Below are 27,286 nucleotides of genomic sequence, written 5' to 3'. Positions count from 1 at the left end.
TGGTTCTACTCTTGCTAGTGAGTCTTTCTCTGTGATGAAGTCATTAGGGTGTAACTGATAACAAATAGGATAAAAGGAGACCTCTGGCAGTTGCTCTTCACCTTGAGCCAGATCGATGCCTTTGCCCCCTGTGCTCTCTACATTCCTCTCATGTGTCTTGTCTCTGTGCCTCCAACCAAAAGAATGTTCACACAGCAGAGAAATTTCCAATCCTGTAGCTCTGTGAAGAGAGAAGTTTCAATTTCTAATTCTCTGTGGAAGCATAGTTGGAATCACAGCTGACAGTGCTCAAGGCTCACCCCTGATTCTATGCCCAGGGATCACTACCTGCAGTGTTATGGAACTGGGGATGCAGGGGATCGAACTGCAGGGGATCAAAATGGGATCTTTCCTGTTCAATGCAAGAGTCTTAACTTTGTATTATCTCTACAGACCCAAGAAGCATTTCTGTTTCCATACAATCATTCTGTCTACATGGTCAAAGCTGTAGCAGGAAGCTTTCAGTCAACACTTTTTTTGCTTGCCCTGGATTATTACTGTTTTCCAAATTTTGTCTACCCAGACACCAGTTTACTAGCTTCTTTTGGGGCCAAGCAGCAGGCCTATAGGAGTATGGGCCACATTTGGTGGTGCTTGGGATCTCATGGCTCTGTGCTAGGGCATCCCCACTCTAGGCATTACTTAGATGATCATGTGTTGCCAGCAATCAAACCTAGACTTACTGCTTGCAAAGAAAAGACTATGGTGCACTTAGCTAGTGGCTTGAACCTCTGTTAGTTAAACTCTTGGAAGTATTGTCTTCCTCGCACATAATGTAATATAGACTCAGGATTTGAATCATGATATCACCGTTATTTATTTCTCTAACCTAACTTGGACAAGGTGTATCCAAATATTTATATTTTATAACATGTTTTTCCAGGGAAGTGTTGTGTACAATGTTACTACTGAGGATTTCCTTCCACGTAACTTTTTTTTTCTTTTTGGGTCACACCTGGTGATGCTCAGGGGTTACTCCCGGCTCTTCATCTCAGGAATTATTCCTGGCGGTGCTCGGGGGACCATATGAAATGCTGGGTATCAAACCTGGGTCAGCGGCCATGTGCAAGGCAAACACCCTTCCATTGTGCTATCACTCCAGCCTTACCACATAACTTTCATTGTTCCTCATTTTCTTGATAGGCTTGGTCATATAAGATCTTTCATAGCTTCCTTTAAATCACTTATTTTTCACTATTACAGTGATCAGCTACCAAAGCAGCCTAAAGAAATCAGATCGTTTTAAAACATCATTGTTTCAGAAAAGTAGAACTGGAAGTATAGGCAAGGCTTTGATTTGAGCAACATTTTTTAGGAAATGACCTGTGGTATATTCGATATGACAAAAACAGTAACAGCAAGTCTCACATGGAGATGTTACTGGTACCTGCTCGAGCAAATCGAGCATACTGACAGTGACAGTGACAGAGTCTAACTTTTTTCAAAAACCAAATGTAACAATGTAATCTATGTTTTAAGCTTCCTGACATTAAAAATGAAAAAACCCTACTCTTTGCAGTCAATAATTACCATCAATGACCAATGGCTACTCTTTTTTAGAAGTGATCCCAAGTCTGAGGTTGTTGCTAATTGTTCAAAATACTTAACCTTTCAGTCTTTCTCAAAAAGAAATGTGCACATAGACACTAGAAATTGGTCCGTGCTGGCACTCAAACAAAAAATACTACAAAGTTAGAAAGCCTGCTCTCCTGAAATAATATGCATTTGTTTATTTGCCTGCTGAGTGGCAGCACCGTGATAGAAAATCACTAGCCTTTGCCACATTAAAATCTGCTATAAAGATCACCAATTTATATCTTTCCAATTTCTAACATTAATGTAGAAATTCCTAGATATTTTCCATAGTAAATGTGTTTGGATCCCTTTATGTTTACAATAGAAGAATAGTGTTAATCATGAACTTACATTCATTTTGTAACCTTCAAATATTTTTCCTCAGGGTGGAAATTTCTCATGCTTGATCACAGCCCAAAGATAATTTGGTCCTGCAAAATACACTCACCATATCTTTATTCATCTAGCAGTCCTATCCTGTATGTGAAGGAAAAGAAAAAGAAATGAAGAGGAGCCACACACACTTGAAATATTCCATGTGTCTGGTCTTTACCGAGGCATATTCTCCTGAGGATAACCATTTGATATATGTTTTACAAAGTGCATTTTTAATGGAATATATGTAGTATGAGGTCAGGAGAAGTTCTTTGATTATTTCTTTGAAGTTTAATGTATTAAAAATAATGCCAGTACTGACTTAGGAATCTTTCAAAATTACATAACTGTGGTTTATTCTTGCTGTTTAACCTAAAGGTAAAAATAAGGATTTTTTTTTCTCTTTTGTAAGACATCAGCACACCACTACACTGAGAAAGCTCTCCCTTCTCTAGCCCTTACCTTTCTGCCAAAAGTATGTTCACATCTGTCTGGAGGGAAGAAAGTGCTGGCCACCACGTGCAGTCTTTGTGTTTTCAGCCTGTGGCCTAGGAAATCACTACCTGCATGGGCAGATTTTTCTCGCATAACTGTTAGGTTCCCCCCAAACCAAGGGTTCAGCAGAGGGAGAGACTGTGAAGGAATAACACTATCTATGCTTCTCTGCTTCTTCCAACAAATACTAACAGGTTCCCTACCCAGGTTTATAAGGAAGCAGAGAATAGGAAAGTATGTTCCCTTACAAATGAAAACAAGACAAAAAAAAGCCTATGTAAATACATCACTGTATCACTGTCATCCCAATGCTCATTGATTTGCTTGAGCAGGCACTAGTAATGTCTCCATTGTGAGACTTGTTGTTGCTGTTTTTTTGCATATTGAATATGCCACAGGGAGCTTGCCAGGCTCTGCTGTGCAGGCGAGATACTCGGTAGCTTGCTGGGCTCTCAGAGAGGGGCAGAAGAATGGAACCCAGGTCAGCCTGAGTACTGCTGAGTGTGCAGAACCCAAATAAATAGGAGTAATTCTGGATCATACTTATGGCTAACTCTGATCCACAAAATTACTCCTGAACAGCAGAGTTCAGGGGTACTTTCGAGCTAGAACAGAGTTGGTCGTACTCAGGGGTCACTTCTGGCTCTCCACTCAGGGGTACTATCTGTGGTGCTGAGGATTTGATCCAGGTTTATGGCAAAAACTCTATGTAAGGAAAATGCCCTTAATTGCTATATTATCTCTTCTGTCCACTAAGATAGAATTTTACACTGGACAAAAGACATCTTTCTCAGAGCCCTTCATGGCCTCCAAAGAGAATAAAACATAATTATTCTTCTTTAGTTTTAATTCTTAGTATGGGAAGAATCTGCCATTTGAGGCCTCATCACTATCACAGACTTTAGCTCCTAGCTAAATGCTATTTTAGGCATATCCTGTCTTCTGCAGCACTGAAACTACCTTTCTACAATCCAATAGGGGCCCATACAACTCAATTAGCTTCTTGAATTCTGCTACTCAGTACAATTTGTAGCATGATTCTGGTGCATAAATTCTGGTGTATTATCTCCCTTCAGAAGCCTGCAGTGACCATCTCTCCATGGCGCAATGGATGATGATATTCTGGGGGAATTAAAGCTATACATAAACAGATGCCACTTCATCACTGTCTGTCATAATTCATGTTATCTCAGGAGATTCTGCTTCAAATTCATCATTCTGTTTGATTTTTATGCAATTCACTGAGGAGGTTCTGGAGAGATAGTACAGCCGGTACAATGTTTGCCTTGCATGTGGCCCACCTGGGTTCAGTGTTAGACACCTATATAGCCCTCAAGTCTCACCAACAGTGATCCCTGAGTGCAGAGCCAGGATTCAGCTCTAAACACTGCTGAGTGTGGACCAAAAAAACAAACAAACAAAATAATTTTACTGAGAAAGACTGGAGAGATAGCATAAAGATTAAGGCACTTGCCTTGCATCTAGCTAAGCCTGATTTGATGCCTGGTAATGTATATGGTGCCCCAGAACTGGTAGATGAAAGCCCTGAGCACAAATAGCCAAGTGTCACCCCAAAGCAAGCAAACAAAAAAAAAAACCTCAAAACTTCACTAAGGAATGTCAAAACAATACTATGTGGTAATCCATATATGGCCATTTTTTTTTGGAGGGTGGGCATTTGGGCCACATCTGGTGGTGCTCAGGACTTACTCCTGACTCTGTACTCAAGGATCCCTCCCAGTGTTGTTCAGAGGATCATATGAAGTGCTGGGAATTGAACCAGGGTAAGCAGTCTATATGACAAATTCTTTACCCTCTGTGCTGTTTCTCTACCCTGTGGGATCAATTTAAAAGGGGCAGTATGTGCAAAAGTTTTTATCATCTTGAAAGTGAAGGGATTATTATTTATAATTTCAATTCATAGAGTTTAATTTTTTGTTTTTTGTGTTTTTTTTGTTTTTTTTAAGCAACTTTTGGCTAGATTCCCTGAAGCTAATCTATATGGTTATGCCATGTGGTTGGGAACAGGAAACACCTGTCTCCCTGCTTGCTAGCACTCACTTAACATGATCCCTGGCAAAACAGTTTTTTCAGCCCGAGTCCAATTCACCAGAGGTCATTTCAATATGGAGTATTTCAACTTGTATTACAAACCATCAGTGTTTAACAATTTTCAAGCGCTTTCTGGGTATGAATCATTATATAGTCACCAGAGGTTTTAAAGCTATTGTCCTAAGGTCCTCTGAAAGAGATCATTTGCAAATTTTAAATTCATTGGGATTCCAATACATAAAATACCTTATTTTTACATTTTTATTGTCATAGAGAGAATATATCTCACCTTGCAAAATGAAATGCATTTTTCTAGCTCTTTGTTTTTAAAAAGCATAATAAATAAAATCTATTGTTAAGCGTTTCACATGTCAGTGCAATATAGCTGCCCTAGGGCTTTTAGTTTCTTTTTAACTTTATTTTATGGTGCTTAAAAAGAGTCCTCATATTTAATATCCCACTCAAGTTATAGCTTTGAGTTTTGTAGTGGGAAGTTTGACAGTTACCTCTAATACTGATACTTCGGCTATAGTAACAGTCTCAGCTTTGGGAATGAATATTTAGACCTTTGAAAACAGTTTTTACAGTTTTCATGATTGTTGATCTGCCTATGTTGACCAAGAGATCAATTAATTTGGCAATATTTTTTGCCATTTACTGTGTTTTTGAGTGTAATCATTTCTATAAAGAGATTGGAGTAAATAGAGTAGGTTTTCCCATCAGCTTAGAAGGGTTAAGAGACGAATTTTGACTTAGCAATACCAAAATACAGACAATCCTTCCTCAAAATGTAATCCAGAATAATTGGGCTAGTTAGTCCTTCTGTAAAACAATTTTGTTGCTTGTAAGATCTGTTTTCATCTTTGATGTTACTGCTTTTTCCCATATGTGCAACAGAAAAATTTATTTAATTTAATTTTTTTTAAAGCATTTTATTTTTCACTGATTTTTTTTTCTTTTTTTGGGTCACACCCAATGATAATCAGGGGTTACTCCTGGCTCTGCACTCAGGAATTACTTCTGGGGGTGCTTGGGACATGCCGGGGATTGAACCCAGGTCATCTGCATGCAAGGCAAATGCCCTACCCCCGTACTATCCTCCAGTATGAAAAATTAATTTTATATTCTTGAGTAAATACAAAGATTTTTTTTTAATTAAATTTTATTGAATCGCCGTGTGGAGGGTTACATAGTTCTTAGGATTATGTCAATTATAAAATACTCAAACACCCTTCCCTTCACCAGTGCCCCTATTCCATCACCAACCACCCCAGTATACCTCACGCCCCCCCCTGTCCCCGCCCTTTTAATTGATAAGTTTCACTTAGTTTAAGCTTTATCTTGGTTGCATTCTATGTTTCAACACATAACTCGCTATTGTTGCTGGGGTTTCAAGCAAGTCCCATTGTTTGTTACATAACTTTTCTATTTTTTTTCCCCCCTCGACCCGGGCCACTGAGTTCATGCCTGTTTAGTATTCACCACGCTGCCTGACAAAGGAAAAAAAAACGGAAAAGATGGTTATTTCCTGTCATCAGCCGGCGTGGGGCTCTGGCTTAGTTGATAGTCTGGTAGAAAGTCTGCAGTTTCTGGAACCAAAAGTAGTGTGCTGGTATCGGCCCCGGCTCGAGATTCCACCAGCATCCCGCTGTTCCATGTACATAATACTTTATTCCCTTGTATCCCATTCCCATGCCACTAGGTCCGTGTCAACTTAATGGACATCATACTATGGTTAACGCCACGCCACGTTTCTTCCCGAGAAAGAAGGATATTTCTTCTCAGCTGGCGTGGGGATATGGCTTAGTTCAATCTAGAGAGATGGCTACCATTTTGGTTGCCTTCAATAATTCAACAAAACACTTACTATTCTTGTTAGGGTTTCCCACCAAAGTCCAACCCGTTAAAAGGGAACCATTTCATATTGCTGATGATTAGATGGCATTAGGTCGCGGCCGCGTGGTTTTGGGTTTCTGTATAAAGTCCAGTGAAAATTCTGCCTGAAATTCTATCACTACAATCTTTTACCCTTTTATGGTGCTCATAAGATGGGAAAACCTAGAGAAATACCGGGCCCCCGCACGGGCGGAAGTGGGAAAGCTCCCTTGTCCTCCTCCGTCATACTGGGGCTGCGGGCGGGGCGAAGTGGGAAAGCCCACGTGGCTGCACTCTCTTTAAGTGTCCGAGGTGGGCGGAGACCGGTACTTCCCCGCCCTCGATCTCCCGCCAGCCGAGCCGCGCATTTGGGTGCGTGTCTCCATTTTGTGCTCAGAGAAGTGGGGTGGAGGCTGTGCTGTGCTCAGGAGAGGTTGAGGGAGAGAGAGATTAAAAAAAAAGAGAAACGCCGGGCCCCCGCACGGGGGGCCTGGCGGAAACGCTCAAATCACATACTGCAGGTTGCTGGTGGGCTGGTAGTGTCCAAAGCAGCTCCCTTGTCCTCCTCAGTCATACTGGAGCTGCGGGCACGGCGAAGTGGGCAAAGATTTTTTTATACTTCTTATGTCACCATATCCTTTGATACACAGACACACACATACACACACACATACACGCACATATGAGACAAGGGGGTGTTGGGGCAGACCTGATGATGTGTGAGGAATTACTCCAGGCTCTGTGTTCAGGGAACACTCCTGACAGGCTCAGAGAACCAGGTGGGGCCAAGGATCAAACCAGAGTGGCCCTGTGCAAGGTAGATGCCCTACCCACTGAACTATCTCTCTGACCCATTGCCCTTTAAACAGTAAACTACCATATAATGTTTTGTAACTGGTTTAGTCAAAAAGATAATTTTAAGACATCAGCATAACAATATGTACCTTCAACAAGACAAAATATGTTTTTCAACTTTTCAAAATTGAATTACTATGAGCTATAGTCGGAAAGTTGTTCATGATTGAGTTTCAGGCATACAACATTCCAACACCTGTCCCTCACAATTATACATTTCCCCATCACTAATGTCCCCAGTTTTCCTTTCCTCCCCACCCCGCCCCAGCCTATTTCTATAATATTTATCAGAAGTTAGAAGCTGAAATGTATGTTTAAACTTCCTTCTGTCTTATATTCTAATTTGAATATGCAAAAAGAAGCTAGAGAAAAATAATTTCTTATTAAATAAAAATAAAATTGAAGCCAAGACTCCTTAGCCAGTGGGCTATTGCCAGTTCAGCAAAGTTCATAGACTCCCTTTTTAGAAATACCTAATTTAACTGAAAAAAATCTTGTATCTTATTTCCTTGTTAGCATTATTCAGCACAATGTGGTCAATCAGCAGTGACCTAAGTAAATTGCTTAATTTAAGCAATAATAACTAAACATACTGTCATTGTCACCCCGTTGCTCATCGATTTGCTCGAGCAGGCACCAGTAACATCTCCATTGTGAGGCTTGTTGTTACTGTTTTTGGCATATCGAGTATGCCATAGGTAGCTTGCCAGGCTTTGCCGTGTGGGCGGAATGCTCTTAGTAGCTTGCTGGGCTCTCCGAGAGGGGCAGAGGAATTGAACCCGGGTTGGCCGAATGCAAGGCAAACGCCCTATCCACTGTGCTATCGTTCCAGCCCAAAAATTAAATATAGAGATTAGAAAGATAGTGCAGAGATAAGACACATGCCTGGCCTGCAGCTGATACTGGTTTTACCCTGGAACTGCACATAGTCCCCCAAACACCTCTAGGAGTGTCCTGTGAGTACAGAACCAGGATTCTCCCCGTAGTACCACCAGGTGTGCTTCCCTACCAGGAAAATTAACTCCATGAATTTCTTATATGATTCATAAACATTGCTATCATTTTCTGAAATTAGCTCTGTATCAGCTCTTCAAGAAGAGTACCTTAGTCAGCAAAATATCCTTATCAAGGAAGCTCTTTCTAATTTCTTTTGAAAATTTCGAATAATTTTAGAAAGAAACAGATGGAACAGAGAAATAAAGAGACAGCAAAAGAGAGAGACCAAAAAATAGAGAAATAGGAAAAGAGAGAAATGGGATAGGAAAATGAAAACAACTTATTTTATAGTATTATTTTGTTGAAATAAAAATAAAATATGTAGGTCCTTATACTCAGTTTGACTCTTATTTTTCTCCAGATAAGACTTGAGCATATGGCATGTCTCTCTTGGGCAGAAATTTAGTAAAATCCTACACCTTTTGAACATTTCCCAATTATTGTACAATTGTAATGCCTACATTACTCACCCCCTCTCAAAAAAAGTGTTTAGAAAAGTGCTTTTAGGGTTAATTTTTTTTAACTTTCTAAATTAAAATAAAGAGAGAGATTGGACATGATTGTCATGGTATGTCCCTCCCTTCCCAGAACTGGCTGCACATCTCCTGCTCACCTATTTCCCAGAATGAACTAATCTTTAGAAAGCAGGAGCTTCTGCCTAACCAGCCCAGAAGACACACATTAACAGACTCACCAAGACTTACTAAATGCATCTTTTTCTCTTTGGACGCCTCCGCTGTGTCAGTTTGATCATTGTACTATTTTAAGAAACTGACTTTTCTTTCATCTAAGTTGTCTAGCTCCTGGTAAATTCTTTTACCACCCCACACTGTGAACCCAGCCAGGGTGGGTTCAAGCTCTTGCTTGACCTTCAATCTCCATGTTGGGTTTAAGTTTGTTTAGTTGTTGAAGTTCTACAAATTAGGTCAATACAGTCTGATCTGTTTTTGAGGGAAAAATATAGAATATCTTTTTAGAGGTGATATCTTTAAACTATAAAAAGAGACTTCATCATATATATTTTGAGGCAACAGAATAAAATGCCTGGTGGTGCTATTTGGAGACGAGAGAAGAAAAAAATGTATTTCATATGAAGATGGAGGTCAGAAAAGGAGGGAGGGAGGGAAAGAGAGATAAGATATGATATATGTGTGTATATATTTAATAGTTTCTAAATGACAGTCCAAAATAATTTCCACAGAACTCAAATGAACCCATTTTCTGCTACATACTAAAGTTTATGTAAGCAAAAGCACAAAATTTGAGATGGAATTAGTTGTGATGGGAAGAGAAGTGGGGAAAGCCCAAATCTCTAGGCACTTCCACATTAATTTTTCACGTGTATTATTTGCTCCAGAGTAGTAATATTCTCACCATCATCCTTCAACATAAAATGGAGTTTGCTGATTGTAACAAATGTGAATAGGGAAGGTAAATCTCAGACAGCTATTATAACCTGGAAGCAAGGTCTTCCATCAGAGTAATTATCACCAATAGCTTTCTTAATTACTAAGTTAGCATTGCCAATACTTATAATACCAAGAGTGATAAACACAGGTGCAGAATTTCTTATCAATAGAGTTTAGCCCAGTTGCAATAACACCGTGAACCCAGACATCTTTGAATCTTATGTTGACTCTATCGCGTATCCTGGTATGCTTCTAGGAAAAACAGGACAGAGTTTTATTCCCCATTACAATATTTGAAGTCTGTTCCATCTTCCATTTCAGCTGTCATAAAGTTAAAGGAGAGATCCCTCCATCTTTTTATCTTATACACACAGAGTTCACTTGACATGGATTTGGGGGGAGGTAATTATTCTTTACTTTAGTTTATGGGCAATACCTGTAGACTCTATCTTGAGACATGTAGAAACTTATTTACCAAAGCTTGTCTCTTTGAAAGAGGAGATGTGAGATGGAGATCAGGTGATCAATGTGGAAATATTTCTGCAGAATGAAGTTGAGCATTTATGTGTTAGTTTCACTGAAGACTGGAATTTGAAGTCATGTGGGTGCCCTTCCGCCTCCTTTTGAAGATTGTTCCTGCTCAGACAATCTCAGAATTGAAGTGTGGATTTCTTATTTCTTTTTTGACAGTCAGTATCAATACGGTATACCTTGCCAAAGATGATGTCAGCCTTGGAGACAAAAGAAAAGATTTGAAATGATTTCAAAGAAATGTCTTAGAGAATTCTTGGTTTCTTTGATAAAAGCCACCCTGATCTGGAGAAGTGACTATGAGAGCTCAAGGTTTCTCTTTGCGAATGCATATTTTTATGAATATGGACTTCTGCAGCCAGCTATTAAATTGAAAGTGGTTGAAAGTAATTTTCTGTCAGTAATAGCATGTATATTACAATATAAAAGACTTCACCAACTCGAATTATTCACATTCACAACAGCTATCCTCATATTGGAAATCACTTTGGATCAGAGTTAAACTGTTTTGCATAAGTTAAAGTTAGCTCCGCTTAAAGGAAAATATCTGTAAGTTATCTGTAAGTTTTGTAGCAAGATAACAAGTGATAGACCATTTTTAAAAAATAAACTTCTAAAGTATCTCAATCAGTGCGAGGTAAATAGTTCAGTGTAGGTCTACCTATGTCTCGGAATAAATAGAAGCAAAAGTGTTTGTACAGCTCTTTGTTCAAAAGATATCAATGGGGACCAATGTGATAGTATGGGTTAATTGAGGCACTTACCTTGTATATGGCGGACAGTAGGTTCATCTTCCTGCACAACATCCATCCCACGAGCACTGCCATGAGTCACTCCTGAGTCCAGAACCAAACAGTAGCCCCTGAGTATTGTTGGGTATAGCCACCACCTCTGCATTCAATAAATATACATAGATGTAAAAGTTTGAGTCACTTATATGGTTTACTTTCATTATAATATATTTCAATGATTAGTAACATGCCTACTACCTGAATGTTTTTCTAATTTTTTATTAATTACTTTTATTAATTGTTTTGATTAGTTATAATCAGTGACCAATTTTGTTGAAGACTTTTACTTTGAGGGGGTCTGCAGGTAGGTGGTGCCTTGTATGTGGTCAACTGAGTTTCAATTCCTGGGCATTAGATACTTTACGTTAAATATTATTATTTTGTTTTGTTTTGATTTGCTTTGGGGCCACACCTGGTGATGCTCAGGGTTTACTCTTGACTCTGTGCTCAGGGATACCTCCTAGCAGGAATCATTTGGGATGCCATGGTTCCAATCCAGATCAGCTGCCGTACTTTTGCTCTGGCCCAAATATTGTATTTCTAATTATTTATATTTTCTCTGAGACTTGATTTTTGATTAGTCCCCACTTTGCACTGATATTGATAAAATAATTCCAAAGACTTTATTTAAATGTTTCAATAATTAACAATTAACCCTTTTTATTTTCACATTTTTAAGCATCTATATCTTCAATTGTAGTCTACCTGTTCAATTTTAGTTCAGTTTTGCTCCGTTTTTGTTTTTGGGCCACACACAATGTTGGTCACATATTTCTCTTGGCTCTGCGCTTCTGAGCACCATCACTCCTGATGGTGCTTGAGGGAAATTATGTAGTCCTAGGAAGCAAATTTGAGTTGATTGCATGCAAGATAACCACCATACCTGCTGTCTCTCAGGACCCCTTTTCAATTTTACATAATTTTCTAAAATTCACAATTTAGAATAACATGAACAAAATATATATCATTTATAAATTTTAAAAGTATTCAGTTTTATAACTATTTTGTAAAAACCTATTGCAATTTGAAGAAAGCACATTTTAAACAATTTTTTTATTAGTGAATCATCATGGAAAACAGTTACAGATTTACAAACTTTCGTGTTTGTGTTTTAGTCATACAATGATCGAGTACCCATCCCTCTACCAGTGCCCATTCTCCACCACCAATGATTCCAGTATCCCTCCCACTACACACCCACTATGCACCCCCATCTCCCCATACACACACCACCCCATTTCTGTGGCAGGGACTTTCATTTAATTCTCTCTTTCCTTTTGGGTGTTGTATTTTGCACTAGAGGCATTGAGTGGCCATTGTGTTTGATCTATAGTCTACATTTGGCACGCATCTCCTAACTGAGCAGGTCCTCCAAATACCCTTTACTTGGTGTTTCCTTCTCTATCTGAGCTGCCTTCCCCCCCAGCATTTGAGGCTGGTTTCCAAGCCATGGAGTAAACCTCCTGGTCCTTATCTCCACTATTCTTTACTATTCTTGGGTTTTTTAGTCTCCCATTCTGTTACTTTATATTCCACAGATGAGTAAAACACTTTCGTTTTCTGCACCATTGACTTTTTATTTGGTTTTTGAACTACACCAGGTAATGTACAGGAGCTATTCCTGGCTCTGTCAGGAATGATCCCTGATGGTGCTTGGGGGACAATATCTGGCACTAGGGATTTGAATTGGAGTCAGCCTCGTGCATGGCAAGTACCCTCCTATTTTATCTCATTTCTATAGCCCCACTTTTGGGTATTTTGACTGGATTTAGAGTGTCTAGTTTTATTGTTAGTGAATTTTTATGTTCTTTGAGTATTTTCTTAAATTTCATCAAGAATTTTTAATTTTTCATTTTTATGGAGGGTGTTAAGGGCCAATCAGGGGACCATATATGATGTAGGAATTAAACGAGGGTGGACTGTATTCAAGGAAAACACTTTAAACCCTTGTACACCAGCCTTTCATTTTCAATCATTGTTGTTGTTGTCTTTTTCTTTTTCCCATGTTTTTCTTTGCTTTCCTACTTATACCTCACTGTTCAGGTACACTTAGAAAAATAATAGCATAGAAATTTTTTTTTTTAGTTTTCTTTGCTTTGGTTTTTTTTTTCCAGATGAATTAATTTCAATAGTATCTATTCCGGTTACTGTTTGAATTTGTTTTAAATTCTATTTAACAACTTCCTTTGGATATCCAAACAGACTTATTCTCATCTTTTTTAAAAAAGCTAAACACATTAATAACTTTTCAAGTGTATTGAGAGAAATAAAACCAGAAGTGAAAGAGTGCACACCACAGTATACTCCTAAAAAATTAAAAGCATCATAAAGGACTAATATGAGCAACAGAAAGTCTGTACAGATCTAGACGGATAAAAGTAAAAAGAGGACTGGGGTCTGAGCGATAGCACAGTGGGTAGGGCGTTTGCCTTGCACATGGCCGACCGGGGTTTGATCCCCGGCATCCCATATGGTCCCCCAAGCACCGCCAGGAGTGGTTCCTGAGTGCAAAGCCAGGAGTAACCCCTGAGCATCGCTGGGTGTGACCCAAAAAGCAAAAAAAAAAAAAAGTAAAAAGAGAACTGAAGAGATAGTGCAAGGGGGTTTAGTATGCCTTGTGTGTGACTGAAACCTGTTTAAACCCCAGCAGCCCTGCCAGGGGCCTTCTGAGCCAGAAATAACTCTTTATTTTTTGTTTTTAATTTTATCGAATCACCGTGAGATAGTTACAAGCTTTCATGTTTGGATTACAATCTCACAAAGACCAAACACCCATCCCTCCACCACTGCACATTCCCCACCACCAATATCCCGGGTATATCCTTCCTTTCCCACTCCCCTCCCCCTGCCTCCAGGACAGACAATATTCCCCATACTCTCTCTCTACTTTTGGGCATTATGGCTTGCAACACATACACTGAGAGGTCATCATGTTTGGTCCATTATCTACTTTCAAAATGCATCTCCCATCCCAACTGGTTCCTCCAGCCATCACTTTCTTAGTGATCCCTTCTCTATTCCATCTGCCTTCTCCCCTCCACTCATGAAGCAGTCTTCCAGCTGTGGGGCAATCCCCCTGGCCCTTGCATCTACTGTCCTTGGGTGTCAGCCTCATGTGATGTTATTTTATACTCCACAAATGAGTGCAATCCCTCTATGTCTGTCCCTCTCTTTCTGACTCATTTCACTTAGCATGATACTCTCCATGTTTATCTATTTATAAGTAAATTTCATGACTTCATCTTTCCTAACAGCTGCATAGTATTCCATTGTGTAGATGTACCAAAGTTTCTTTAACCAGTCATCTGTTTTAGGGCACTCATGTTGTTTCCATATTTTGGCTATTGTGAACAGTGCTACAGTGAATATATAGGTACAGATGTCATTTCTACTGTGCTCTTTTGCAACCTCGGGATATGTTCCCAGAAGTGGTATTGTGGGGTCATATAGAAGCTCAATTTCTAGTTTGTGAAAGACTGTCCATATTGTTTTCCAGAAAGGCTGGACCAGTCAGCATTCCCACCAACAGTGAAGGAGCGTCCCTTTTCCCCCACATCCACGTCAGCACTGGTTGCTTTTGTTCTTTTGAATGTGTGCCTGTCTCTGTGGTGTGAAATATCTCACTGTTGTTTAGATTTGCATCTCCCTGATGACTAGCTATGTGGAGCATTTTTTCATGTACCTTTTGGCCATTCATATTAGAAAAATCAAAAAATGCGGAGAAGAAATGAATAGAAGTTTCCTCAGAAATAACTCTTATCATGTGATCACTCCCCACCCCTCCCCACAATAATAAGATTGAATTAGCTGAGGATGTGTGATGACCGGTGTGTGTTTTCAAGGGGAGAATTTTAGCACCAAGATTCAGTTTGATTGGAATCGGCAGCAGATTTTAATGTATACATGCCGGTGTGCTTTATTTTCAGGGAAAGACTGGGAAATGAGCAGTTTTATCTGTTCTTTTTATCCTGCTCCCTTTACATTGAGCTCAAGTAGGGTAGTCATACACAAACTTTGCTTTTCCCCCTGCCACTCGTTGGATCTGTGAACACAAATCTGGTCACCAGAGCCAGGCTCTTGGTAAAATGGAGATGGGAGTCACAAAGGTGACTGACTCTAACAGGAATATACATAAGCTATTTTCACAGGGATACTATGAAACAGGGCTGGGGCAGAAGGTGAATGAGAAGATGGTATCCACAGTCTCTGTGGACTCAGGGAGAATTGCAGTCAGTCCTTCAATATCTGTTGAATTGGGAGTCTGACCTTTAAGCTGCATCTTTAAGAAATGCAAATAATCGTCTTTCACTGAAAGGCTAGACATTTCACTTTGCTGTGTCTGCCTAGTACTCTGGAGGGATAACCCCAATGAATATTTTGAAGATCATTTGGAAATGTCTCTTACTTCACTATATTATTGTGAATCTCTCAGTGACTTTCATAGGCATATGCTTTGGGCAGACTGGCTTCTAGTCAGAAACTCAAATACTGGAGAACAATATATGAACAGACACTTTGTTCATCAGTGGAAATGGAGATTTGTCATTTTTTCTACATTTATTTATTTATTTATTTATTTATTTTCTTTTAGGACACACTTATTTCTGGTCAGGGCTTTCTCTGGATCTTATGCTTAGGGATCAGTCCTGGCAGAGCTCAGGAAATCATGCAGGCGAATGACCCCAGTCTCTTGAGTGCAAGACAAGCACCTTAACCACTGTGCTTATCTCTGCAGCCCCAGGAGTCTGTCATTTTTCTCCTAATTTTCTATATCTCTACTGAGGGTAGAATTTGTAGTAAAACATATTTCTTAATCACTTCTATTTTAATATTTATTTCCATTCTAATTCACCCAATATGCAGGAGTTGTTCAGCTAGTTTCTGGATATCTTTCAGAGAGAACTGTTGCATATTGACTGTTTATATGAGATGTCTATGAGAGAGGTAAGTTCAGGGATCTGGCACATTCTTTTTTTTTCTTTTTTCTTTTTTTGAGTCACACCCGGCAATGCACAGGGGTTACTCCTGGCTCTGCACTCAGGGATTACTCCTGGCGCTGCTCAGGGGACCATATGGGATGCTGGGAATCAAACCTGGGTCAGCCACATGCAAGGCAAATGCCCTACCCATTGTGCTATTGCTCCAACCCCAATCTGGCACATTCTTGAACCAAAAGTTCCTTTTGCTCTTCTAAAAATCTAGGTTATTTATTTTGTGCTATTTGGTTGAATTAGCTTATTTTGTGCTATTGGATGCTGTTGTCTATTTCTGTATTTGTTGCCTCTTTGTGTCATTGCTAGAAATTATTTCCCAGACTAATAGGTTAAGATGTTCCTCCTCTTTTTTCCCCCTAATACTTTTATAGTTTTAATCTTATGTTTAAATCTTTAAGCATTTTGTATTGAATTTTCCATTGATAGACTGAATTACTTAAAGATATCAGATTCCTGTTTTATTTCTTCTTTTATTCAATAATTGCTTAAAATAGCTTTGGTCTCTATAAATGTATTTCCCTGTTTTCTAACATTTATATTTATTTATTTATTTATTTATTTGAGGGATTGTAGCGATAACACAGCACATAGGACGTTTGCCTTGCACGGGGCGGACCCGGGTTTGATTCCTCCTTCCCTCTCAGAGAGCCTGGCAAGCTACTGAGAGTATCCCACCCACATGACAGAGCCTGGCAAGCTCCCCAATGTGGTGTATTTGATGTGCCAAAAATAGTAACAGCAAGTCTCACAATGGAGATGTTACTGGTGCCCGCTTGAGCAAATCGATGAACAACAGGGGACAACAGTGCGACAGTGCAACAGATTTATTTGAGGTTTTTGGGTTGAACCTGCCGCTCTTGTCGTGGCTGGCCAAGAGGCCAGCCTAGCTGTGCAGTCCCCGCTCGGCTGCAGCATTTTTGAGGGAGGGTGAGTAAGCGGAGGAACAAGAAAAGCAGATACTCTGTGGTGCTTTGGAGAGACAGCTCGTTTATTGCATGCGGGATTAACCTTATATATAATAAAGGCCAAAAAACAAACATCTTAGGGGGACTTCCAAAATGTACTTGCACAAAGTAAGAACAAGGTGACACAGCATGTTGGTTCCTTCTGTCTGGGCGCTGTTCACTCAACCATCCCCTGGCATTGTTTTACTGAGCTCACATTTACTTGAGGGAAGAGGGACCAGTTGCTTGGAAGCCAAAAGGGGAGCTTCGAGGGAGGGCCACCTACCACTAGTCCCATTCAGGTCAAGTCTCGGGGGTTTGATCCTCACCCCTACCTGCCCCCAACTATGCCTTGGAATGTGTCCCATAGAACCCAGTGGTACTCAGGACTTACTCCTGGTTCTGTACTCAGGGGCCACTTTTGGCAGTGCTTGGGGACCATATGCAATACCAGGAATCAAATGGGGTCAGCTACATGCAGGGCAAGTACCTTAGATCCTATACCGCTTCTCAGGCCCAAACTTGTTAAAGCTTGCTTTGTGACACAACCAGTGATCTGTCCTGAGAATGTGATTTGTACTTGAGAAAATTAAGGGCCATTCTGCTGTTTTGTGAAAATTTATTTAGCTCATTTAATTCCAATAGATCATTCTTTTTTATGATCAGCCCTCTCTTGCCTTTGTTGAAGTTGTAATGATTGAGGGCACACACCCTTGATTGGGGTGCTCATACAGTTAGCTGTATTCACTAAGGTCACGCATTAGGTCTCAATATATGCACATCCAGCCTATGTGCTCACCATTATTGGTGGTGTTTCAGCATGTCTTGTCTGAGAGTGACACTTTTTGTGGTGGTGCATGTGCACATTCTCATTGTTCTCACAAAATTTTTCACCAGGGAATGTGATGCTGATCACAGTGTCCACTCATCTGTTGTTGGGGAACAGTTTTTTTCCAAAGTGCCCAGACATGTTGTGAAATGGGTCTAGTGCGTGGAGAAACCACTCCGGGAGAGACAGCTGATGGCCGCTCACTTTATTGCCAAATACACACATATTTTATAGAGTCTCGGCTTAAGATAATGGTCCAATCACATAAATTTAGCATTATTGACCTATCACCTTTCCAACTCTGCTTTACACCAGCCCAATCAAAATTAGGGTTAGATACTGCAGGTAGGAATGACTTGCTAAGTGTAGTGACAATTCTTGGGGGGGATTGGGTGAGACTCAGGATTGGATACCTCATGCTTATAAAATGCACCCAGCCACTCCCTACTTGGTCACTATGCAGGGACAGTTCTTATCTGCTCTGGTGCCTGTTGCCATGCTCCACAATCTGTTAGTTGCTGGACATACCGGTTATTGTAGAGTTTAGTACCAGTGTTTCCACAGTACAAAATTTCTATAGGGTAGCTAGAAATCACTTGTGGTGCCAGAGATGTGAAGCTTTAAAAAAAAAAAAACTCCAGGGTTACATTCAATGCAAGGGCACAAGGGTTCAATTCATTGCATTATGCTTATAAGTGAGACACATTAGTCACTGACCTTGTCAGGAATTTTTAAATTAATTTTGTTTTATTGTTCTCACCTTTATAAATGGGGTGTGTGGGGAAGGAAGGGGGTAGTACTGCTCTTACTCTTATTGTATTGCTGTGAATTGTAACTTCGTATTTGCCAGTATTTATGTATGGCATATGTATGTAAATGTATATTTTGTATTTGTTATATACATAATATGTTTATGTTGGGTACATGATAATTTGTAGAAGTTAACTATTATATCTTTTTATGTTAAATTGTTTTCTTTGACTAAGCATTCTTTTGAGACTTCCACTTTTTAAAAAATTTTTTTAATTTATTTTTTAATTGAGTCACCGTGAGAACAATTATAGGGCTTTTAGGATTGAGTTTTAGTCATACTATGTTCAAACATCGATCCCTTCACCAGTGCACATGTTCCACAACCAATAACCCCAGCATACTCCCCCTCCCACTCCCCCTCTGCCTGTGTGGCAGATGATTTTTACTTTACTTTTTTCTTACTTTGATTACATACAATTTTCAACAGGAAACTCACTATCATTATTTGGAGTTTTCCCCCCAACATGCGATGTCGGAATGGCATCATTAAATTGTATGTTTTCTATTGCTGGTAACAAAGAGCATAAAATATTGCACGGTCGAGAAAGTGGCCGCCCAGATTTGGAATTCTGGTATTAGGTCCAGAGTTATTTCTGCCAGCATCCACTGCATTCCGATATTGGTTTCTGTGGAGCTGGGATCATGGCTGTACAGGAGCAGAGGAGCTGTACATGGGCAACCACTCGGGGTCTCATTTGGGCAGGAGGCAGGGCCGGCTCTGCCTCCCCCATCGCAAGATTCCCCATGCATCCTTTCCCATCACTGAAAACTCCTACTTCTCTGTCCAATTGGTTCTGAATGGTGGTGGTCGCCATGCTGTCACAGGGGGGAAAAGGCCAAGAGACAGAAACCCTTCCCTTCCCGGGGCTGCACAGGGCCATATCTTAGTTCAGAGTCCAGGAGTATATCTGCCAGCAGCTGCTGTGTTTCTGAGATTGGTTTCTGTGCCTCTGGGATAATGGACATTCAGGAGTGGCGGAGCCATTCCTGAGCATATATTTTGTATATCAAGAAAGGTCGCGCGGCCAAATAAGCGGCCTTGCGGTTTGGAGGTGTCCCAGTCCCACGTACTGGAGCCATGTTAGTAGAAGCTCAGTGTCGCTGGGGCTCCATCTGGAGAAGGTGTCCTGGCTATACCTTCTCCGTCTGGGCACCCCGGTGTTGTGGGCCCTAGTCTGGAGTCCGGAGCAATCTCCAGCTGGCGGTGCCTGACAGAGCGGCCCGAATTCTTCACTGCTGGTTGTGGCAAGATGGCACCGAGGGCGGGTCGAGGATGTGACTTCTGGAGGCCGGAGAGAATTGGAAACTGGGCTGGTGCTGCCCCATTCCAGTGCCCCCCTCAGTTTGGAGGTGTCCCAGTCCCACAGACCAGAGCCGTGTTAGTAGAAGCTCAGTGTCGCTGGGGCTCCATCTGGAGAAGGCGTGCCAGTTGTACCTTCTCTGTCTGAGACTGCCACTTTTTTAAATACTTATGTGTTGTTAATTTCTGAGTGGATTTCTTATAGATAATATGTTGATGAATTATTTTTCATATTACAGAATTTACCAAGTTACTCTATGTCTCTGAGAACTGGAGTCAATAGATTTGCAGTTGTGGCTGGAATGATTGTTTGCCTTGCATGCAGCAGACCTGGTTTTGATCCCCAGCATTCCATATAGTCTCCTAGAACCTCCAGGAGTAATTCCTGAGTGTAAAACCAGGAGTAACCTCTGAGCATCACATGCATGCCCCCAACCTTCACATATAGATTTAAATTTAAGGAAAATACTGGTGAGGAGTTAGTATTAACATTGATTCATTATTTTTTGGTTGTCTTGAAATTATGTATATATACATACATATATATACACACACATCTGTGTGTGTGTGTGTCCCACTCATTGTCTTTTGCTCTCTTTCTTTGCTAGTTAATAGTTTTGGTTTTGGGTTGTGATTGAGGGTAGTTTTTTGTTTTGTCTTTGTCTTTTATCAGTTGATTATAATTTTTTCTTTATGTTTAGCTATTACTTGAGTAATATTTCCTGACTTGATAATAGTCACCATATACAAAACACTGCACTTCTATTTACTAACTTTATATTCTTGTAATCAGTTTGCCCCTTTTCATGTATATATTAATATATCTTACCTAATAAAAATTTGGGATTATAATATTATTTTAACAATCTTTATAGTGCTACTGAACCCTTGTATATATTAACTTTATCTATGAGCTACTTTTCTTGAGTTATCTCCAAGTTCTCCAGACTTAAGAAACCTGGCTTTCAAAATCTACCATTCACTTTACATGTACATTTTAAAATTTCCTTTTTGTATTTAATACTTTACTATGTCCCAAGATTAATTAGTGCAGTTCTTCTTTTTGTCATAGTTTCATAACGCAATTAACTCAATTTGTCATAGTGTGTAGGTTTCCCAACCTCTTGGTTGGTGTTTCTTTTTTCTAGTATTGCATGCATTAACTATAACTATTTCTAATATATGGTTTTATGGGTTCTGACAAATGTAGTCATACATACACCATTCTAGTACAATGCAGAACAGTTCCTTTGTGTGTTCTCTGTGTAGCTAACCTCTTCCACTCAAGTGACTACAGCTCTGTTTTCCATCTTGATTGTATTATATTGCCTTCTCCACAAGGTCATATCAACTCAGACATTTAATAGGTAGAGTTTTTTTTTAAAAAAACTCTTAACAAAATGCTTTAAGATTTATATGAAATAGCAGATCACTCTCTTTATTTTTTGATAGTATTGATTTGTTTATTTCCTTATTCGAAGATACATCTAGTTTTAATGATTATAAAATACTGTAGCACTGTAGCACTGTTGTCCTCTTGTTCATCGATTTGCTCGAGAGGGCACCAGCAATGTCTCCATTGTTGGACTCGTTGTTACTGTTTTTGGCATATGGAATATACCACGGGTAGCTTGCCAGGTTCTGCTGTGCGGGCAAGATACTCTCAGTAGCTTGCTGGGCTCTCGGAGAGGGGTGGAGAAAACAAACCTGGGTGGGTCGTGTGCAAGGTGAACGCCCTACCTGCTGCGCTATTGCTCCAGCCCTATAAAACACTATTATAAAATATTTTATATATGCGTTATTTAACTTATGCATCTAATATCTCTTTTTTCCATTTTCTTGATTATTGTAGCATTATAATGAATTTTTGTTTCTGATGTTTTTGATCACACCTGGTGAAACTCAAGGTTCACTGTGCACTATTCTCCTGATGGTACTTGCAGAACCATATGTGGTGCCAGGAATTGAATCTGGGTCAACTGTGCACAAGGCAAGTTCCTTATCCACTGCACTCTCTCTCTCTCTATCCCTCTGTTCTGCTTTGTAGAAACAATCTTATTATAATAAAACATACATATATTGTGTTTTAAGTGCAAATGCATATACATATATCTATCCAGTAGAATGACTTTCCTTTTGATGACAGTTTCTTTTATTGTTCATAAGCTCTTTAGTATCAAGTAATGCATTATCTTTGAAATGTATTTTGCTTTTGTTCCTTTTGCCATTAGAGTTGAGTTCCCAGGGGCATCTCTAAGGCACATTTCCAGGAGTATATGCTTTCCCACATGTATGTTATGGTATTGGGTTTTAAATAAATTTTAATTCAAAGCTTGCTGGAATTAATGTATTATTTTGCATGTGACTAGTTTTTTCATCTCAACTTATATATCATTTACTTCATGCTATGATCTTGATGATTTATTAATAAAACTTTCCATGTAGGTGTTGATTTATATATGGGCTCTCAAGTCCATTTGATTGGTATGTTTATTTTTATTTCAATACAATGATATGTGGGTTATCATTACTTTGCAGTATAATTTAGTCTTTAGTATAATATTTTTCCTTCAGCTGCATTTTTGCTATGTCTCTGTGCTCAGAAATCATACCTGGTGTTGCTGGCGACTATATATTATATTTTGGATAAAACCTGTATCAGCCACATAGAAGGAAAATGCCTTCACCCTGAATACTCCTCATAGCTCCTGCTTCCAATTATTTTTTTGTAATGTCACTATCGCTGTCATCCCATTGTTCATTGATTTGCTCGAGCGGGCACGAGTAACGTCTATATTGTGAAATTTGTTGTTACCGTTTTTGGCATACGCCGCGGGTAACTTGCCAGGCTCTGCGGTGAAGGTGAGATATTCTCAGTAGCTTGCTGGGCTCTCCGAGAGTGATGGAGGAATTGAACCTGGGTTGGCTGCATGCAGGCAAACACCCTACCTGCTGTGCTATTGCTCCAGTGATACACATGTAAAAACACTTCCTATTTTTGAGTATCCTTGAGTCCCTAGGACCAATGCCAATTAGTCATTTCATAAGGTTCCATTAATTCATTATTGAAATTAATTTTATAATATTGAGAATTGTTGCATATGTTTATCAGACATATTTGACTATAGTTTTGTATGTCTGTGTGTGCACGTATGTGTGTGTGTTGTGTCTTTATTTGAATTTGGAATTAGTATAATGTTAACTGTATAAAATATATTTGGAAATTTTCATACCTTTTTAGTTTTAGGAGTTGTTTCAGTTGAACAGAAATTAGTTCTCATTGAAAAGTTAGTTGAATTCACTTGTAAAACCTTTAATCTGGAATGGTTTTTGTTTTTTTTTTTAAGAAATATTTTATTGAACCACCGTGAAAACAAGAAAAAAAAATACAAAGCTTTCAGGTTTAAGTCACAGTCAAATACTGATTAAACCACCATCCCTTCACCAGTGCACCCATTCCACCACCAAGAACCCCAATACACCCCCCTCCCACCCCACCCCCCATCTAAGTAGCTAATGATATTCCCATTATTCTCTATATATATTGAGTACATTCCATATTTCCACACAGAACTCACTATTATTGATTGGAAATTTTCCCCAACAATCAGGCCTGCTGAATAGGCATCATCTAGTAATTTCTCTTCATTGCTAAGAGTGAAGACTTTGAGTCCGCGCGGCCGCGATCAAAGATTTTTAGAAACGCGGTTTTGGGTTTCTAATATTTTAGCTCAGTTCACAGTCAAAATGGATGGCTGCAAGAATCCGCTCTGGTGCCAAAATGGGTTAGGAGACCTCAGGATCACAGTCTATAGACTCAGAGGCTCTGCTTCTCATGGCGCGGCTCGCGGTTCAGCTCTGGGCGGAAGGCGCGCCGGGAACGCCCCCCCTCCCAGGACCACCTACAGGCTACGTCACTAAAGAGAGTCCTACCTCCTGGTGGAGGGGTCTTAGAGGGTGGCTCTCACTGCGTGGCTGCTGCCGCTGCCGCCATTTTCGCTCAGAAAAATGGGGTGGAGAGGGAAAAGAATCCCTCCCCGGGCTGTACGAGGTTGTAGCTCAGTTCACAGTCAAAAAGCATGGCTCAAGCATCCGCTCTGTCCCAAAATGGGTTAGGAGACCTCAGGATCACAGGCAATAGGCGCGGAGGGTTTGCTGGAATGGTTTTTTGGATGTAGGAGGTGAAGGATTCAATTGTTTCAATTTTGATACTGTGTTTATTCAGAAATTTGAGTTCTTATTCAGTTCTGGTATGTTATATTTTTATAGAATATTTTTCATGGGGGCTGGAGCGATAGCACAGTGGGTAAGGCATTTGCCTTGCATGTGGCCAACCCGGGTTTGATTCCCAGCATCCTATATGGTCCCCTGAGCACTGCCAGGAGTGGTTCTTGAGTGCAGAGCCAAGAGAACCCCTGTGCATTGCCAGGTTTGACCCAAGAAGAAAAAAAGAAAAAAAAGGAATATCTTTCATTTCTTTGTTCTCCAATTTATTGCTATTTACTGTTTAGTACAGGTTAGTTTTAGCAATTAACTAAAATTGAGAGAAAATAGAGGAGTTAAGGCACTAGTTTGATGCAGCTATGATGTCAACTCTGGTTATATCACTGGCAGAGGTGTAAATAGACCCAGAGCACCACTAAGTATGACACAGGCACTTTTGTTCCCCAAGAAAAAGAAAAATTTACTCATTTGGTTTTTCTTAGACTTTGCAGATTTTGTTTCCATCATACAGATTTGTTCAACTAAAAGATAAATTTGTTAAAAGGGTCAGGTATATATTTGTTTAAAGAAGCAAAACTTAAATCCTTCTTTGTCTTTTTTACAATTTAATCACTGCAAACCATATCAACTTAACTAGCAACACAACGTGATATTAATGCCTTTATATAAATTTATGCTTAATTCATCAATGATGCTTTCTGTCTCTGATTCTTCCTTATAATCAGTCATGGTCAGTGATTTACTGACTTTTAAACTTTGCTTAGTTTGATTAACACTACTAGACTAATTGTTTACTGCTTTGTTCTTCCTCCTTGTTCTCTTTGTAGAGATCTTATTTTTTCTTATACTTTTCTGATATTAGTTGGGCATAAAATTAATCTGAATGTAAAAGTTACAATATTAATTTTTCTATCTCCAGGGGAAGCTATTTTTACATTGTGGCATAGGTATTCCAGAAAGTAAAGTTTAAAATAACCTTTACAGATGACTTGGATGTATTGCTCTATTTTAGTAGAAACAATATGCCTATCCCAAAATACATTATGAATCAAAAATTGTGACAAATTTACCATATTTTTCAAAGGGTATAAAATGAACTTTGTTAACAAAAATGAATACACACAGTACAGTTTCTCTGTTAATTTAAACATTTAGGCAATCATTTTTCAAACTGTTCCAATGGTCTGGAGCCAAATTCTATGCTTCAGGTGAACAAAAATCTATCCTTTTTAAATGAACACTATGGGGCTGGAAGTTTACTTATAGCAGAGTAATATTTAATGTATTTTTCTGCTATAACTATCAATGAGGATATAGACAAACTATAAAATATAAAAAGAACCTCTTTGTGAACAGTAAGCTATACTTTACTCCTGTGTTAAGATAAATGTAATTTTTACTCTCAGAAAAACAAAAAGTTAAACTAAAATGTAGTACCGTGTCACATCAGTTTTAAAAGTCTCCGTATGATTCAACCATGTGAATGAATATCTGAAAAAATAATGTCAACTAGATATATGTTTTCAGCAATAGAAAAAAAGTACAGTTATTATGTTTTCATTTTTGGCTTAAAATATTACTATCCTAATGTTCCCCCCAAGGTTCATGAATATACCATACAATTGAAATATTACTAGTAAGTTATGAAACTGTAGACTATTCAGTATTAAAATAATGAATACTAAAGTATAAAATTATCTACATATCATGTCTATTAGCTCCTCATGGGTGACTAATTTTTAAAAGCATGAAATCCAGTTTTTTAAATAAAATATGTTAGAATAAGTTAATGATAGTGATAAGAAAATTGAAACCTGAAAAATAGCCATGTCGTTAAAGGTTTTTAATCAATACGCAAGGTGAAGTCAGTGATTATATATTTATAGCAGCAAGTATAACAGTATTTTGCAGCTTTACTTGATGTTAAGTGGAATATATTCTAACAGCTATGTTTATTGTGCAATCTATGAGTAGGAATTTTTTTTCTAAACACTGATGGATGGTATGAAGGAGGCCAAGATTAAGTAAATTTTATATAGAGGAAGGGAGGTCATTAGAAACTCTAAAACATAGTTTTGACTTTCCTTACTAAACACAATGTTATTTGTTTTTATGCTACAGTGTTCCTTATGGACTGGAGCGATAGCACAGTGGGTAGGGCATTTGCCTTGCACGTGGCCGACTCAGGTTCGATTCCTTTGTCCTTCTAGGAGAGCCCAGCAAGCTACTGAGAGTATCCCGCCCACATGGCAGAGCCCTGAAAGCTACCTGTGATGTATTTGATATGCCAAAAATAATAACAAGTCTCACAATGGAGACATTCCTGGTGCTCACTCAAGTAAATCGATGAACAACAGGATGACAGTGCTACAGTACTAGTGTTCCTTATAAACTTTAATGTGAGCATAGCTTAAATATAAATATCTGTTACATTTCACTTGTGTTTATTTTAAAAAGTAATTGGTGTTATCTTCATTATTGACTTTGTAATTGCTCCTTTCTTTTTCTAAAGATTTTCTAACTAAATTCACTGATACCTTTTCATTTATTTAAGTTCTTTTGTAACAGCTGGAGAGAAAATACAACTGGTATGGTGTTTGCTTTGGACACTGCTGACACGAGTTCAATCCCTGACACCCTATATTGTCCCCTGAACACCACTGGGAATAATCCCTGAGTGTTGATGATATGATGCTGCTTTAGCCCTAGTTCTGGGGATTACCTGGATCAACACAATGGTGGTTGGGGAGCCTTTAGAATTACACTTGATGAGGGTATGGTGCTGCCAGCAGGTCAACCTGTACCTGCTGGGCAAGTGCATCAACAGCCTGATGGTGCCTTCAGACTTCTAGGTACTCCAAAATTGCTGCTGTACCTTTGGCCAGACCCCAACAACTTGGGGTCAAGTTTACCAAGTAACTAAATGGCCAAAAGTTAGGTATGTGGGAGTCACACCCACAAACCATGTCCACCTCAGCTATATAGACTCACTCATTGGCCTTATTTCACAGACTTGAAAGAGATCAAAAGATGCAGCTAGGGCCTGTAGCGCAGAGGTAGGCGGGAACCCGTGACTGAGATCTCCAGGCTCGCTCGGATTGGGACTGGGTCTCCTCCCTCCAGGTCCTCAGTTTTCCGGTAGCTTGGCAGTCACACCTACAGACTGCCCCTGGCTCCATATAATCTCAT

This window comes from Sorex araneus, chromosome 1 (assembly GCF_027595985.1).
Source record: "Sorex araneus isolate mSorAra2 chromosome 1, mSorAra2.pri, whole genome shotgun sequence".
In the NCBI taxonomy this organism is placed as follows: domain Eukaryota; kingdom Metazoa; phylum Chordata; class Mammalia; order Eulipotyphla; family Soricidae; genus Sorex; species Sorex araneus.
The sequence above is the reverse complement of the archived record's forward strand: the minus strand, read 5'-3'. Positions refer to the sequence as shown.